We start from the raw sequence: 15,559 nt of genomic DNA on the forward strand, positions 1-15,559 counted from the left end.
GGTACTAATGGGGGGGAGCGGGGGTAGTACCAGGCTTTTACCTGGTTTGCTAAAGCCTTTTTCTGACATATTTACATGTTCCTGTAAGCCGCTTTTAGTGAATTCAGTAGAAGCTATAGAGCTGTGACAAATACCATATCATGCTTTATGCGTTCTTACCTCATCCTAAGATTGAGCTGGGCAAATTATTGATATATCAAATTGTTATTGACGATACACCTGCTCTCTATATATGTCAACAGTTTCCATTTTTTTAGACATTAGATAACATTTATGGATGAATATGTTAAAGTTCCAGCAGATCAAAACAGATGACATGGTGGAGCAAAGTTTCCAAACGCACATCTGAACTCCTGTCTTGTAATCCTATGCAAGCCTTTCGTGTCTCCTTTAGCATAGCAGATAGAATAGATTCTACAGAGCAGTTAAGCAGGTCATACATATAGGAGGCGATCAGTCATGCAGGCATGATTTGATCAGGTTGCACAGAGCTGGCCTGTAGAAGGGGTCCCTTTGTCTCATCAAAAGTCAACTTTCTCTTTAACATAATAGCACCAAATCAAGCAGCTCACTGCTTGTCAGTATATCCCACGAAGTTATTTCTATTCACTGAAACCAGCACCACATCTCTCACCTTTAATATCACAGTTCAGAGCATGTGGCTTGCAGAATGTCTATTTGTTGCTGAATTGGGTCTTAGTAATACCACAGCGTGGCAAAGCATTATGGTCTCATATTTGAGCCCATTAATTCTCTATATACTTGCAGAAGCAAATTACTTTACCATAGATCAGCTAATACACATTAGTACATTAGATGACTGATGTGAGGCCAGTTGGGTAAAGATAGGCGTGTACCATGATTGCAAATTGCGATATAGCGTTATTGGTGATATGTTGTAGTCTCATAATAATTTTTTCAAATGTTTCACTTTTCCCATGTCTTCCTCTTATTGTGAGGGTTCACTGACACACATGGTAAAATAAATTTCCAGTGAGCAAGAAATTAGTGAGAAAATGAATTAGAAACGAAAGACTTGGGGGAGATTTGTAAATTCTGTCTGTACGGTTCTGATGCAATTCTGTATAATGCCTGAAGAAGAAACTTAAAGGAGTTATCAGGCAAAAAAAATTGAGTTTCACTTACCTGGGGCTTCTACTAGCCCCTTGCAGCCATCTTGTGCCCTTGTAGTCACTCACTGCTGCTCTGATCCCCCTCCATCAGCTAGTTTAGTTTTTGCAAACTTCGGGTTGGCGGGCCGCCTTGCGTACATTTTTACGCATTCCCGCTGGTGCAGGAACATTAACATATGCATTTTTACGCGTTAGTGGTTCAACGCGTAAAAATGTACGCGTTGAACCATTAACGCGCAAAAATGCATGTGTTAATGTTCCTGCACCAGCGGGAATGCGTAAAAATGTACGCAATGCGGCCCGCCCACCCCGAGGTCCGCAAAAACTAAACAAGCTGGCGGAGGGGGATCAAAGCAGCAGTAAGTGACTACGAGGGCACAGGATGGCTACAAGGGGCTGGTAGAAACCCCAGGTAAGTGAAACTCATTTCGTTTTTTTTTTTTGCCTGATAACTCCTTTAACATTTCGAAAGCTTACAGTAAACCATGTACAGTTAGTCATTAACGGTATCACCGGAATCAACGTTTGTTGGTTTGATGTCTGCATTTCTGCTCCTCGACTAACAACGGACCATACTTCACTTGCTAAAATCTGTCTCATAACACACAGTGCAAAGCTTAAGTAGTACAAGGCAGATTTTCTACTGCTAGGCCATTTAGCTTTGAAATGTCCTTCCTTAAAACTGCAGAGACAGCAATACTACCCCAGGAAAAAACACATATATAAATAGATAAATACTTGTTCTGCTTACGTAACATATTTTTTTGATTTCATTGAATTTTATATAGTAAACATATCAAGGCATTTCCATCTTTATTGCCTCTGACTGAAGCCAATCTTGATGTAATTTCCTCCCTTACTCTTTTTTTCTCATGGAAACTGCACTGCCATATCTAGCTTGCTTTGTAAACACATGCGAGCACAGAATAGATCATATATCAGTATCTTCTGCAGAAATATGCTTCTCATCCTGTTACACTGAACTGCCCCTAGCCAGTCAGTGAGGAGCAGGAATGTGTGAGGGGAGATAACAAGCTTCCCTCTCCACAGCAATGTACCAAATAGAGCCAGGCTGACTGAGATAAGATTTATTACAGCAGAAACATTTATGATTATATTTGGAATGCTTGCAATGCATGGTCAGGTTGTAGACTGCATAATAAACACATAGAAGTGAGTAAATGAAATTTTATTTTATGGCTGACGATCCTGCTTTAAGAAAAATTATATAAATAAGAACAAATACCATTACAGGTCATTTGATATGTAAACTTTAGCTTGAATCGCATTGGATAAACATCAAATCCTGATGCTACATTGTCTTCCCTTTAGTGTCCTGTAACATTTTAGCATCCTGTAATGCTTCACCTTGAAGCCACCAAGGTCCTAATTTATCAGGATATAAAAAGAAGTCATTTTTCAGGTCAAGGGATAGAGTTTTCTTTAACCCCTTTCAAACCTGTTGTCTTACATGTCAAGTAGATGGCCATAGTGAAATAACAGTTTTATTTAATATAATATATTTTGAACACTGGAAAATCTACATTTTCATAGGGCAATTTATAAGCCCTTTAAATAGGTCTTGCTTTTTGATTGCATCATAGAGGGGTAGCGCTTTTTCTTCTAAATGTATACATATCACCATCCACGTCCCACCCCACATAACCAGCCACAGCCCACCCAAATCACTAGCCATAAGCCCCCCCACTTCACCAGCCACATCCTATCCACGCTATTAGCCAGATCCCACCCACATCACCACCCACAGCCTGCTTACATCACCAGTCACAGCCCATCCACTTAGCCAGCCACAGCCCACCCAAATCACCAGCCACAGGCAACCCAAATAACCAGCCACAGCCTGTACACATCACCAACTACATCCCACTCACATCACCAGCCACATTCCACTCACACCATTAGCCAAATCCTACCCACATCAACAACCACAGCCCACTCACATAACCAGCCACAGACACATCCTGCTCACACAACCATATTCATATCTATCGGTACTGCACAATTAACACCAGGATCTGCGCAAAACTAATAATCAGTATTTACTAACACATTGAAAGGGAGAAGAGGCACCCTGGATGGATAAGCTTCTAAAAACAGTTTAAAAATGAAAAGAGTAATGAGGTGTCTTACCTCAATGACGAAATCTTTGTGAACTACAAAAGATTTGTATTTAGCACAGGCAATGCGTTTCACGGGTCTGAGCCTGCTTCCTCATGCCAATAACAGTGCCTATAACAGCAAGGACGACTCCTCAATATGAGACATATACATACACATATTGCATGGATAAATACATAGATACGTGGATAATAATAAATAATAAATATCATATAACATAATTTTGTCTTCTGTGCTGTTCTTCAGAGGGTGCTGCAACACCCCTACCACATTCCCTATTTAGTAACACGTCTAAACATTAAACAGTCATTATAAATTAGTAAATATTATCACCAGACCCTCATAAAAGATTAGATACTGAGGATACAGCCTGGCATTACCTACCCAAACATCTAATCATTATTAGTAGATTGACCATATTATTAATAAAAGCAGGAATTGGCATTCGGAAAATCATAATAGCTTATTACATCATGACACATGACAAAAAGTCCTATAAAAATGTTATTTGAGAGGTAAAAAATAACTACACAGCAAGAATAAAAACATTACACTAGTACCAGCTCGTTTTATCTGCAGGAGACATGGTACTGCTGTTTGAAAATAATATGTTTAAAAAATATGACACTTGTTTCAAGTAGCTCCTTCATACATCAGGTCACAGAGTTGCTAAATAAAGAGCCTTATGTAGCCGCATTACATCTGTCTGACAAAAAAGGTACAATTTAACATTTCCATTTGCACAAAAGGTCAGTACCAGGACCTTTTACATGCTGGAGCACCGAGAAATCTCTGCAAAATACTCAAATTCAGAAAATGAGTCGAAGGATAGTACATTATACAGTACTGGTGAAACATATTAATATAATTACGAGACTAGAATTTTCAGCATGATTAGTAACAGACACCATAACTAATTACTAAAAACTGGTAATATGTTATTTTCTCATGTATGTAATCTAGCACCGGTCAAGACAGAGTGAAAATGTTGGGCTAAGCCTTTCCAGCTTATTCCCTACGTTGTTTTGGCTTCCTTGTACATCACAAACACTTACTGTTAGGGAACCCTGCTTTTTACCAAAAGGTGGGAAGGACAGTTAGTAAACTCAAATTGTTCCTTGTACTTTTTAAAACACCAGAGTAAGGCGTCGATGTGTAACGCAGCAATAATATTGCTGTGCGCAGACTGCACATGACAATATTGCCATTACTACCGCCAGCAGTGTACTGCACATTGCACAATTTGTGTGAACTGCAATACATGGGTAATTAAATCATTTCTATGGTAATGTGGGTTTATGCTACTTATGCAATGCACATTATCAGCATAACCATGACATTACCATGTACCATGGGTCGCGCTAATTGCGTAATGCACAGAACACCGATAGCACACACTGTCCAATTTTAGTTTGGGACACCTGTACCTAAAGCGATAATTTTTGCCAACAGACACTGTGGGCGGGCACGAATTCACATCACAGGAGCCTATAGGCACAGATGCCTTGGCACCCTAGACTTCACCCTCCATGAACCTACAAACCCCCACCGAACCACACAACAAGTGTTCTAGATAGCCCAGCTGTCTCTTCTCCCTTAGTTCCCTTGCCCGTCATAGGCAGCTAGTAGCTACATGTGTCCCTTAGCATTAGGTAGCCAGAGGTACCCTCAGTATGAAGTAGCTAGTGGTGCCTCCAACTGAAGGGAGATCTTGTTAGTGGAATGCCGGGGAGGAAAGTGATCCACTTTTCCATCAAAAGGCGCCTGTAGCCACATGCCTACAGTGCCTTATGTTATATCCGACCCTGGCTGTCAGAGAGTTCCCTTTACAAAACAACTCCATGCTGATTTCAGAGAATAATGACATTTGCACTGTTAAATTCTGTAGGGATGAGCTGTGAATGTCAAGAGTGCTGACTCACTGCTTGACCTTGCTAAGCCTGTGTAATAAAAAAAAAAAAAAGCTTACTTGTTAGGATAGCCAGAGTCACCAGAGTCCCAGTCATCACCTCCACAGGCGATTTTATGTTCTGGTTATACAAAAAGCAACGCCCTCCATGGTGCAAAGGCAACACTTTTTGCAGCGCTGTCCAGCAAAGTGAGTTCTAAAGGTGGTCAAAAAATATGAACAACACCATTCTCCCTGCAAGTTGTGCACAGGTTTGATCTGGGCCCATAAAAATGACAGGAAGTGCATCTGATGGGCCTAATTTCAAAGGACATACAATTGTCATTCAATTTGCACACAAGACAGAACAATTAACATCTCCTAAACCATCTCAAACATCATTATTATATTATTTAAGCCATAATACATCAGAGATAAGATTGAGCGAAAAAAAAGTTTGGTTCAGTTTAATACATTTATTTATACAAATGGCTTGTTAAATTGGGCCTGAACTCTTGCACAGGACAGAAGGAAAACAGAGAGAAATGCACCCAGTATGTATTTAGAGAGTTTAGCCTGTCTAATTCCCCTTCATCTGTTTTAATCTGATCTTGCAGCTGTGTCAGCTGGCTGCCACGGCAGATCAGCTAATTGTTAAACACAGGATGTTAACAATAGGTCTGCTTCCATGAAAGCAGGAAGTAGACACACTGCAGATTTATTGCAGGATTTGTATCAGCTGTAACAAATACTTTTTTTTGCTGTTGCTTATCATTTAGAGCAGAGAGACAGTTCTGAGTTCAGGTCCGCTTTAATAAAATCACTATTGCCTACCTAAAATGGCCAGCAGGATACCACAGATCATTTTTGGTGAACGTTCACTGTCGAATAGTGGATGTTTTATCCTATTATGGGAAAATTTACTTTTACCGGAGGTGTGTTTGTAGAGTATATTGTGTAGTAGGTTTATTTTACAAGCCCTTTAATTACAATTTCTGGCCAAAATCATCCTCAGTTATCTAGTGCTGCCTTTCCCCGCCAAAGCAGACATGTTCCTATAAAATATATAAACTCAATGTGGAGACATAAAAAGAAAAAAAACAACTCCATTTGCCTTAAGGAAATGCCTCCCGTGTAGATCCTGCCAGCTCCAACAGCTCACCCTGTATGGACATATCACTGGGTTTTCTACCACAGATCATTGTTGGATTTGTGTGCTCTGTGTTGTCTTGATCACATTGCTAATGATGTTCAGATGCCTCAGTGTGCAGCATTATTGTGTAACAGCATTACAACTTCAGATAATGACAATCTAACAATTGTTTCACTGACTGCTTTGAAAAAAAAAAGATGACATGTAACGCGAGATCGGTGCACTTAAAGGAAACATGGCCTCTGTGCTGTGGAATCATTGAGAAATGTTACAAAATCTTCCATATCAAATGGTGTTATATGACTGACGCAACCTCATGCTAGAATTATGAATTATATGTAGATCTCCCTAAATTCAAGTAAGCCTCAATAAATGGACCAGAGACTGCAGAAATATTATGAGTTGGTACAATACCACACTACCTACATACCTGTCATTCATACTCTCTCTTTTTCAGAATTAGCTTTTCAATTTTTTATTTCACTAGACACTAATTTAATTTATTACAGACTACACTAGCCCGCTCATGGTTATGTCTTGTTTTGCATCAACTCCCAATTCCTTACGGTCCGATCAGAATCAATGTTAGTGCTGCTCTAGTTCCGTGCAAGCCCACAAAATCTGCCCGCAAAGTGTAGTCTAGTTCCGTGCAATCCGGCAAAATCTGCGGTAGACAATGGAAAAGAGAGAGAGTGCACTCAAAATGTGTGTATACCAATTCGGCCAGCCGGCTGAGGACAGATCTCACCTTTAGGATGTGCTGGGGCTGCTTGTAGCCAGAGCCGGATTAAGGCTAAATGGGGCCCTAAGCAAAGTAACTGATTTGGGCCCTCCCATCATGTCGTAATAGAATCAGAAGATGCAGCTGCACAGCAATATGTCGCACACACCGGGCAGCCGAGCTACTGGTTGCTATGGGCAACAGCACGCTTTCCTCTGTGGGTGCACAATGCAGGGAATAGCAGCGGCAAAATGCAGAGTGAGAGATGAATGGCTGGGACATTTGCACTCAGGGGCTGGGGCACCCCTGTGAAGAGGGCGCCAGATATCACAGCAGCAGCACTTTCCCCCTGCATCTCCAGCCTGGCAATAGCAGAAAGCTCTGGACACCGCCAAATCGGAAGCCGTTCCCCAGACAGAATTACATAACCACTCCCACCACCGAACAACCAATTTCCTCCCAAACTAGACAGCCACCATGCAGCCTCCATCCCAGTGAATACGATAGTCCAGCAGAGAAGGCAGCCGCAGTGGGGGAGAATGACAGCACCAGATGAATCACATTCACCTATTGCGATCCAAGCAATAGAGGTCCCGTCATCTGGAGCCCATCTGTCTCCTCTAGAGTGCTGCCGCTCTGTTACTACTACTATTACTACTTCCTACTTAATGTCTGATCTGAGAATCAGGAAGTTCAGAGCGAGCGGCTGCACTGTAGAAGAGACAGATGGGTTTCAGATGACGGGATCTCTATTGCTTGGATCATGGATAGGTGAGTGAGCGTTTGCCATCTGCTGCTATCATTCTTGCTGCAGCTGTGGTTCTCTGTGGGAAGGGAGGGTGAAGTGGGCAGCGGCAGAGCGCACAGTAGCAGGAGGGGGACCTAGGAGGAGAGCCTGGCTCTGAAGACAATCAGCAGCGCACGGCATCATTTGACAAGACAAGACAAATAACATTTATATTGCGCTTTTCTCCTGGTGGACTCAAAGCGCCAGAGCTGCAGCCACTAGGACGCGCCCTATAGGCAGTAGCAGTGTTAGAGAGACTTGCCTACGGTCTCCTACTGAATAGGTGCTGGCTTACTGAACAGGCAGAGCTGAGATTCGGACCCTGGTCTCCTGTGTCAGCGGCAGAGCCCTTAAAGGGACTCCAAGCAGTGCCTGTGGATATGCCTTTAAGCATACCCACAACTAATTCATTACATCCTCACACCTACCAGCATGCTGTTTGTAATTATATCCCCCTGGGTTCCTTATATTTCATTGCATTGTGCTGAATCGAGCTGCCAACTTTGGAGAAAAGTCGTCCTGTGGCCGTGATTTCGATCGTAAAAATATCAAAAACTAAAAGGCATAGAGCAGCCGTTTATATATCATTGGAAAGAGGAGAAAAAGAGCTTTAAAATGATATGCATCTTTCCATAGTTACTGCACTGCTCAGAGTCCCTTTAACCATTATACCATCCAGCCACCGCTGACTTTGGAGAAAAGTCGTCCTGTGGCCGCAATTTCGATCGCGAAAATATCGAAAACTAAAAGGCATAGAGCAGCTGTTTGTATATCATTGGAAAGAGGAGAAAGAGAGCTTTAAAATGATATGAATCTTTCCATAGTTACTGCACTGCTCAGAGTCCCTTTAACCATTATACCATCCAGCCACCGCTGACTTTGGAGAAAAGTCGTCCTGTAGCCGCGATTTCAATCGCGAAAATATCAAAAACTAAAAGGCATAGAGCAGCCGTTTAGATATCATTGGAAAGAGGAGAAAGAGAGCTTTAAAATGATATGCATCTTTCCATAGTTACTGCACTGCTCAGAGTCCCTTTAACCATTATACCATCCAGCCACTGCTGACAGGATGGCAAGGGCTGGTTTATGTGCTAATGGGGCCCCTTTGACTCTGAATGGGGCCCCAAGCGACTGCTTTTGTTGCCTGGTCGGTAATCCGGCCCTGCTTGTAGCTACAATAAACTCCTAACTTGAACGCACGGACTCTGTGTCCAGGGGTGTAGCAATAGGGGTTGCAGAGGTAGCGACCGCATCGGGGCCCTTGGGCCAGAGGGGCCCCGAAGGGCCCTCCCCCAACTACAGTATTAGCTCTCTATTGGTCCTGTGCCCATAATAATGACTTCTATAGATACTTTGAATACTGGTAATCCTTAAGAAACTGTTTCCCATGCTTTTCTTGCACCTCTGACACTGTAGTTGCCATTGGCAGGTTTTGGTGCACCGTATCAATTGTTATGTATAGAGTGCTTGGGGGGGCCCTTTGTCAAACTTGCACCGGGGCCCACAGCTCCTTAGCTACGCCACTGTCTGTGTCCCTCACTACTGCTAAGCATCCTTCCCTGCCTGCATTACTGTAGTCAGCAAATTAATGCCCTCAAAGTGCAGGCTCAGCTTGCCGTTTATCTAGCCACAGTGCTTCCAGGGACACCCCGGCTACACGGGGAGACTACACCAGTGCAGCCCCTGCCTCCTTAACAGAGCAGCTACAAAGAGTGGCCAGCTCATGACTGATAGAGGCAGAGGTGAATGGAGGAGCAGCAGGAGCAGACGGATTCCACTACAGGAAGCACACTACTGACAAGCTTGGTCACTGGCTCAAAGGGACAGAAGCGGTACAGCTAGAATATTCATAAGGGCATTACCAGAACATCCTAAAGGTGGTGAGATCTGTCCTCAGCCGGCTGGCCAAATTGATACAAACACAATTTGAGTGTGCGCTCTCTCTTTTCCTCTATCTACCTCAGACCTCTCATGGTGACCCAGAACCGCTAGAAAACAAGAGACCAAAAAGCTAAATGTAATGTTGCCTTCTTAAAACAGAAGGTATTTGTGATAATTTAGCTTTATGTGAGCCACTGTGGTTTCCCATGGTGCATCACTCTTGAATACGCAAATTATCCCTTTTGCTCCTGAAGCCAGTCTTACATCCGAAACCACTGGTGTATATATCAAGCCTAGAGCTTATAAATGTTACAGAGCCACCTCAACCCAACATGCAAACAGCCTGTTTTCAGACTTGAATTGCGCTCGGTCTAATCTGTTTATTGGGGTTTACTTGTAAATAGCTTTGCTTATGCATTAAAGATTATCCTCTAATTCCTCTATGACTTTCCCATACTAGTACCAGAATAGGCATAAGAAAATTAGGTGCCAGACTAGGGCACAACAAAAAGTCATCCTACTTTACCCTAACCAGATGTATATTCTTATCCCAAAAGCAACCAGAATGCAGGATGTCGAGTACATTCTTATATATACAGTGATCAGCACATCTAAGCTCTGTGTTGCTTTGTGAGCTCTAATCCTATGGCTACTCCATATTTTCCTCCCTTTTAGAACTCTTTATTCTCTGCATCTTTGGAGCCATATATTCTGATCTATGATTACAGAGAAACACTTTAAGTGATCCAGTCATGTCCCTATGCAATAGTTACTAGCATATGATGCATAAGAAGTTACCTTGAGTGAAAATGGCAAATCAAAACAAGTATTAGTTCCAGACATGAAGCCCAAAGGAACACTGAAAGTCAAGGGAGTGAAGCTCCTATTGGTCACTGAAGCCATTCATTACTAAAGGACCAATAGGGAGGTGTGGGAGGAGCAAGAAACGGGACCACATTTGACTTTTACAGGTAGAGACCACATTTGTTCTTGAAATCATTAGTCTCTGTCACTGGAATTAATAACCATTCTGACATGCAAATTTCACATAAGGTAACCTCTGATTATAAAAGGCAGGTAACAACGCTCCCTCCCCAGCAATTGCTGCTATATATGGGTGTGGTGCGTAAAGGCTCACCCAACCATGCAGTGTACTAAAAAAAGATTTAACAATTACATTGATGCCCAGTAATACTATAAATAGACAATATTGCCTTTATTAGACAAAGAATCAAAAAAGGGCTATGAGCATCAGCCTACAACCAAACTTTACTGAAAACCTATCAGTAAAACCTGGATATAGCTATGAGTAATATCTGTCTATGGTCATGCGTAAGACCTTTGTACAGCTATGAGTAAGACCTGATTATAGCTATGAATAAGGTTTGGCCATGAATATGAGTAGGGCTTGGCTATGAGTAAGACCTGACTATGGATATGAATAGGGCCTGGCTATGGCTATATATCATTCCTGGCTATGGACATAAGTAAGACCTGGCTATAACTATGAGTTAGACCTGACTATGGCTAGACCTAGGTCTTACTCATAGCCATAGCCAGACCTTACTCATAGCCATAGTCCGGGCTATGATTTGGCTATATCTATGAGTAAGGCCTAGTTATGGATATGAGTACAATTTGGCTATGGCTATGAGTAAAGTTTGGTTATGGCTATGAGTAAGGCCTGGCTATAGCTATGAGTAAGACCTGGATATGGATATTAGAACTATTAGCTATGACCATGAGTAAGACCTGCCTTGGGCTATAATGGGTTATTAATAAGGTTTGGCTTTGGCTATGAGTAAGGTCCGGCTACGGCTATGGTTAATGCCTGACTATGGCTATAAGTAAGACCTGACTTGGGTTATGAGTAAGGTTTGGCTATGGCTATGGCTATGAGTAAGGTCTGTCTACGGCTATGAGTAAGGTCTGGCTACGGCTATGAGTAAGGTCTGACTACGGCTATGAGTAAGGCTGTGCTATGGCTATGAGTAAGGTTTGGCTATGGCTATGAGTAAGGCCTGGCTATGGTTATGAGTAAGCCCTGGCTATGGTTATGAGTAAGGCCTGGCTATGGTTATGAGTAAAGTTTAGCTATAGATGTGAGTAAGGCTATGGCCACAAGTAATGCCTGGCTATGGCTATAAGTAAATTAAGGCCAGGTAATACAAGAGATCATTTGATGATGCCATGTCTAATGAAGAAGTCTGTTTATTAATACTATTACTGGGCATTGATGCAGATGTTTCTTCTTCTTTTGGTAACCTATGATTATGCATTATGTATTTTTGACCTGTGTCATAAAATTATAGTTTCAGCTGTAGTGGCGTGGAGCAATACATGTATGCTTGAAGAATGTTTCAAAATAATTGAGTTATTTGTTCATATATTTTCCTCTACATTCTCTGCATTATCAACTCCTTTATCTGCCTACTATGTTAATACAGTTAGTGGCTATCTTTCTCTATGATCCACTTATTTGCAGTGTTGGCCTTTATGGAATATTTGGAATAATTCTGTCACCTCTATTTTCGTATCTTAAAATAACTGAAAAGACTACTGTAGGGGAGGAGTAGGGGGAAAAAAGAGTTGAACTTACCCCAGGCTTCTAATGGTCCCCCGCATACGCCCTGTGCCCATGCTGCCACTCACCGATGCACCGGTGTCCGCCTCCAGTACACTTCTAGAATTTCGACTTAAGTTGGAAAACCACTGCACCTGCGGAGTCCTTGCTCCCGCTGAAGTCACCAGGAGCATACTGCGCAGGTGCAGACGATAGTGGGCCAGTGCAGTACACTCCTGGTGACGTCAGCGGGAGCGAGGGCGTGGACGCGAAGGCGCAGTGGTTTTTTGACTTTAAAGGTGCAAATTCCGGAAGTGAACCCGAGGCAAGGACTGGAGCATCGGTGAGTGGCTGCGCGGGCACAGGACATATGCGGGGACCATTAGAAGCCCTAGGTAAGTTCAACTTTTTTATTCCCCCCCCCCCCCCCACCTTCCACCAGTACTCCATTAAACAATGTTTTAGCTCCACCTTGCTGGCACACTTGATATTTTAAGGCTGGACATAAATGATTTGCATTAGTGTCTGTTCAGCACCAATTGACACACTATAAAACCTCCATAGATGAGAAATACATCCTTAGTAATGCACTATAGGCTGGAGTGGTGATAAACAACAAGAGACTTTATTTCACTATTTGTTTTAATCTTAAAAACTGTTTGGTGTGTTGAAAGTACCCCTGAATCCATATAAGAATTGTGCAGTAAAGCCCATGGTGACTAGATTTCCTGTTAGTCAATGCGCTGCCACTGCTTGTCATCGTCGGGGTCCCCCCACCCGGTCCCTGGTCCTCTTGAGATCTTCAGTCGAGGAAACTTTTTTTGTTCAGTCCTGTGCGATTTGTATTGTGCAGGCGCAGTTCTGAATCACTCCAGCACAATGAAAGCTCATCTAAGATCGTTTACTTTCACTGCGCATTTTACTCTTTTTAAAAACAAGAGCCAAAATAGACTAGTATGTACTGCAATAAGTCACACCATGAATGAAAACAAGAATAGCAAATTCAAGGAAAAAAAGACATCCATGCTGGTGCTAATAATCAGAACTGCAAGCCAACCAAACTTGCGCCTGCGCAGTTCATTTATTGCTCTGCACAAGTAAACAGATTATTTATTTTTGAAGAACTCTGAATTAGCACATACAGTATAAACAATGTTTTTTGGTTGTTTTCAATATGTTTTATATACAATTTATACAGTAGGCTTTATGCAATCCAGTACACTGCTCAGTTACGTAAAAAATGATCTATTAACTGTACAGTTTGCTGGATTTTCATATACTGTGATGTTTTCCTTTTAACAAAGGAACAACACTCTTTACAGTGATTTGTATATTTTTGTGCATTCCAATGACAAATTTGATAGAGGCATCCAGGATATCCTTTTATCAACAGACTCTCTGGTATCATAAACCAGTCCAGTACATTATTAGCATAGAATATCAGTTTTGTATAATAAATTGGTTCAGTGCTTCATTAGAATATCACATTTGCCAGGAAGGTGGATAAATGGTGTCATTATGCTTATAAATAAGGTATAAAAGATAGGGTGTGAACTCTCTGAAACCCCACTAAATGACTTGATACAAATAAGCAAGGTGATCGATCCGGCAATGTTTATCTTTATGGTAATACGGTTACACCATGGTGACTAGTATCCTACTGCAAGAATGATGTGCGTTACTTCTCTTGAGATTATGAGTGCTGAGAACTTCAATAGTTGTTTTAACATGAAAAGGTTACTGAGAAGAGCACCAAGAATCACATTTTTTGACTTGGTACAAAGGTTGAAATAAATAGTTCAATGAAGAAGAAAAAAGTGGATAATTTTCAAAAATTAAATGTGGAAAGAAGAGAATTTTACTACAGAGATTTAAAAAAAATTGTAGGTTTCAAAAACTTTTTTCCCCCAAAAAGTATAAAATGAGCACTTATGTTCCTCCACTGCTGATAATCACGAGTCTAGCCTCTTCTAAACCCCTCCTAGGAAAAGGAAAAACCATTTATTCTACACAAATTCTCTTTCAGGAGAATTCATGGAAAAACTATGTGATCAGTTTGATGAAGTAAGTCTCTTAATGGTTGATCACTATCATGTGATCAAGTCTTAAAACTGCTTTCTCTTTTAACCTACATAGAAAGCAGGACAGAGATAAGTTCTCATGACTGTGACTATCTCTTCAGAGACTTAAAAATCAGTCACCTGATCAAACTAATCACACACTTCTCCATAAATTCTCCTACAGGAAAATAATGTATAATATACTGATTATGTTTTTGGGTCTCCTTAGTTCCCCTTTCCTACAGCATAACTTGTCAATGGTTACTCATAGATTATTCTTGTATCTCCAAAGCTGGACTTTGCCTCTGTTATGTTATTTTTTAAAGTTGGTCTTACCAAGAGTTTTTCAACATGTGCCAAAATGCTTTTGTGGTAAGTGACTGATTCGGAGGCCAAAGAAGTAGTTACAGTGGAACTCATCCAATGCTGCTTCATTGATCGAAGTTAACATTTGCTTGAGGATGGAGCCTTGTAAAGGGCACTTATGTAACCATTTGTTCAAGCAAAAGCTTGTGTTTGGATCATTAGTGCTGAATAACGGATCCCAATCAGTTTCCTAATGAGCAAATATTTTATCCCCCACTGTTTTTAAAAAGACATCAGCATATAACTCATTGGGACCAACCACTCTTGCACAAAGGGAATAAAGCTAGCCATACACATATCGATTTCCACCCAACGTTTTAAAAGGATTGATACCGTTCTGAAAGGAATTGATTCCTACCACAAACAGCAGATCAATTTTAATAGATCCCAGCAGGGAATCTATAATCCCTAGATCAACCACCACTCCTGCCCTGATTGATCTAGGTTTCCCACCCTGTCCGATCTATACTTTTGATTGATTTTTAGTCAAAGTGTTATGTATCGAACATTTAAAAGAAATGATTCCCATCCAATTTGATAAGAGTGATTGAATAGGTAGGGAATCAAATTGGACAATCGATGTGTGTATGGGCACCTTTAAATGGGTACCCAACTTAACACTGCATTTCTATTCAAGAGAACTCACCAGACCTTATAAGACCTTATAGACTTACCAATTTATTTTAGTTGCAACCGGGTTGCAAAATGAAAAGACTTTATAGGGGGTCGCTCACAATCTTTAATAAGAACCTCAAACAAAATCATATCAGCATTATTTTTTGATTTCCCCAGGAAATAATTGTTTCATACATAAAGGTCATTATTTCAAAACAGATTTTCCTTGTTTAAAGTCTCAGCCTGTTAAATC

The sequence above is a fragment of the Hyperolius riggenbachi genome, chromosome 1 (assembly GCF_040937935.1).
Source record: "Hyperolius riggenbachi isolate aHypRig1 chromosome 1, aHypRig1.pri, whole genome shotgun sequence".
In the NCBI taxonomy this organism is placed as follows: domain Eukaryota; kingdom Metazoa; phylum Chordata; class Amphibia; order Anura; family Hyperoliidae; genus Hyperolius; species Hyperolius riggenbachi.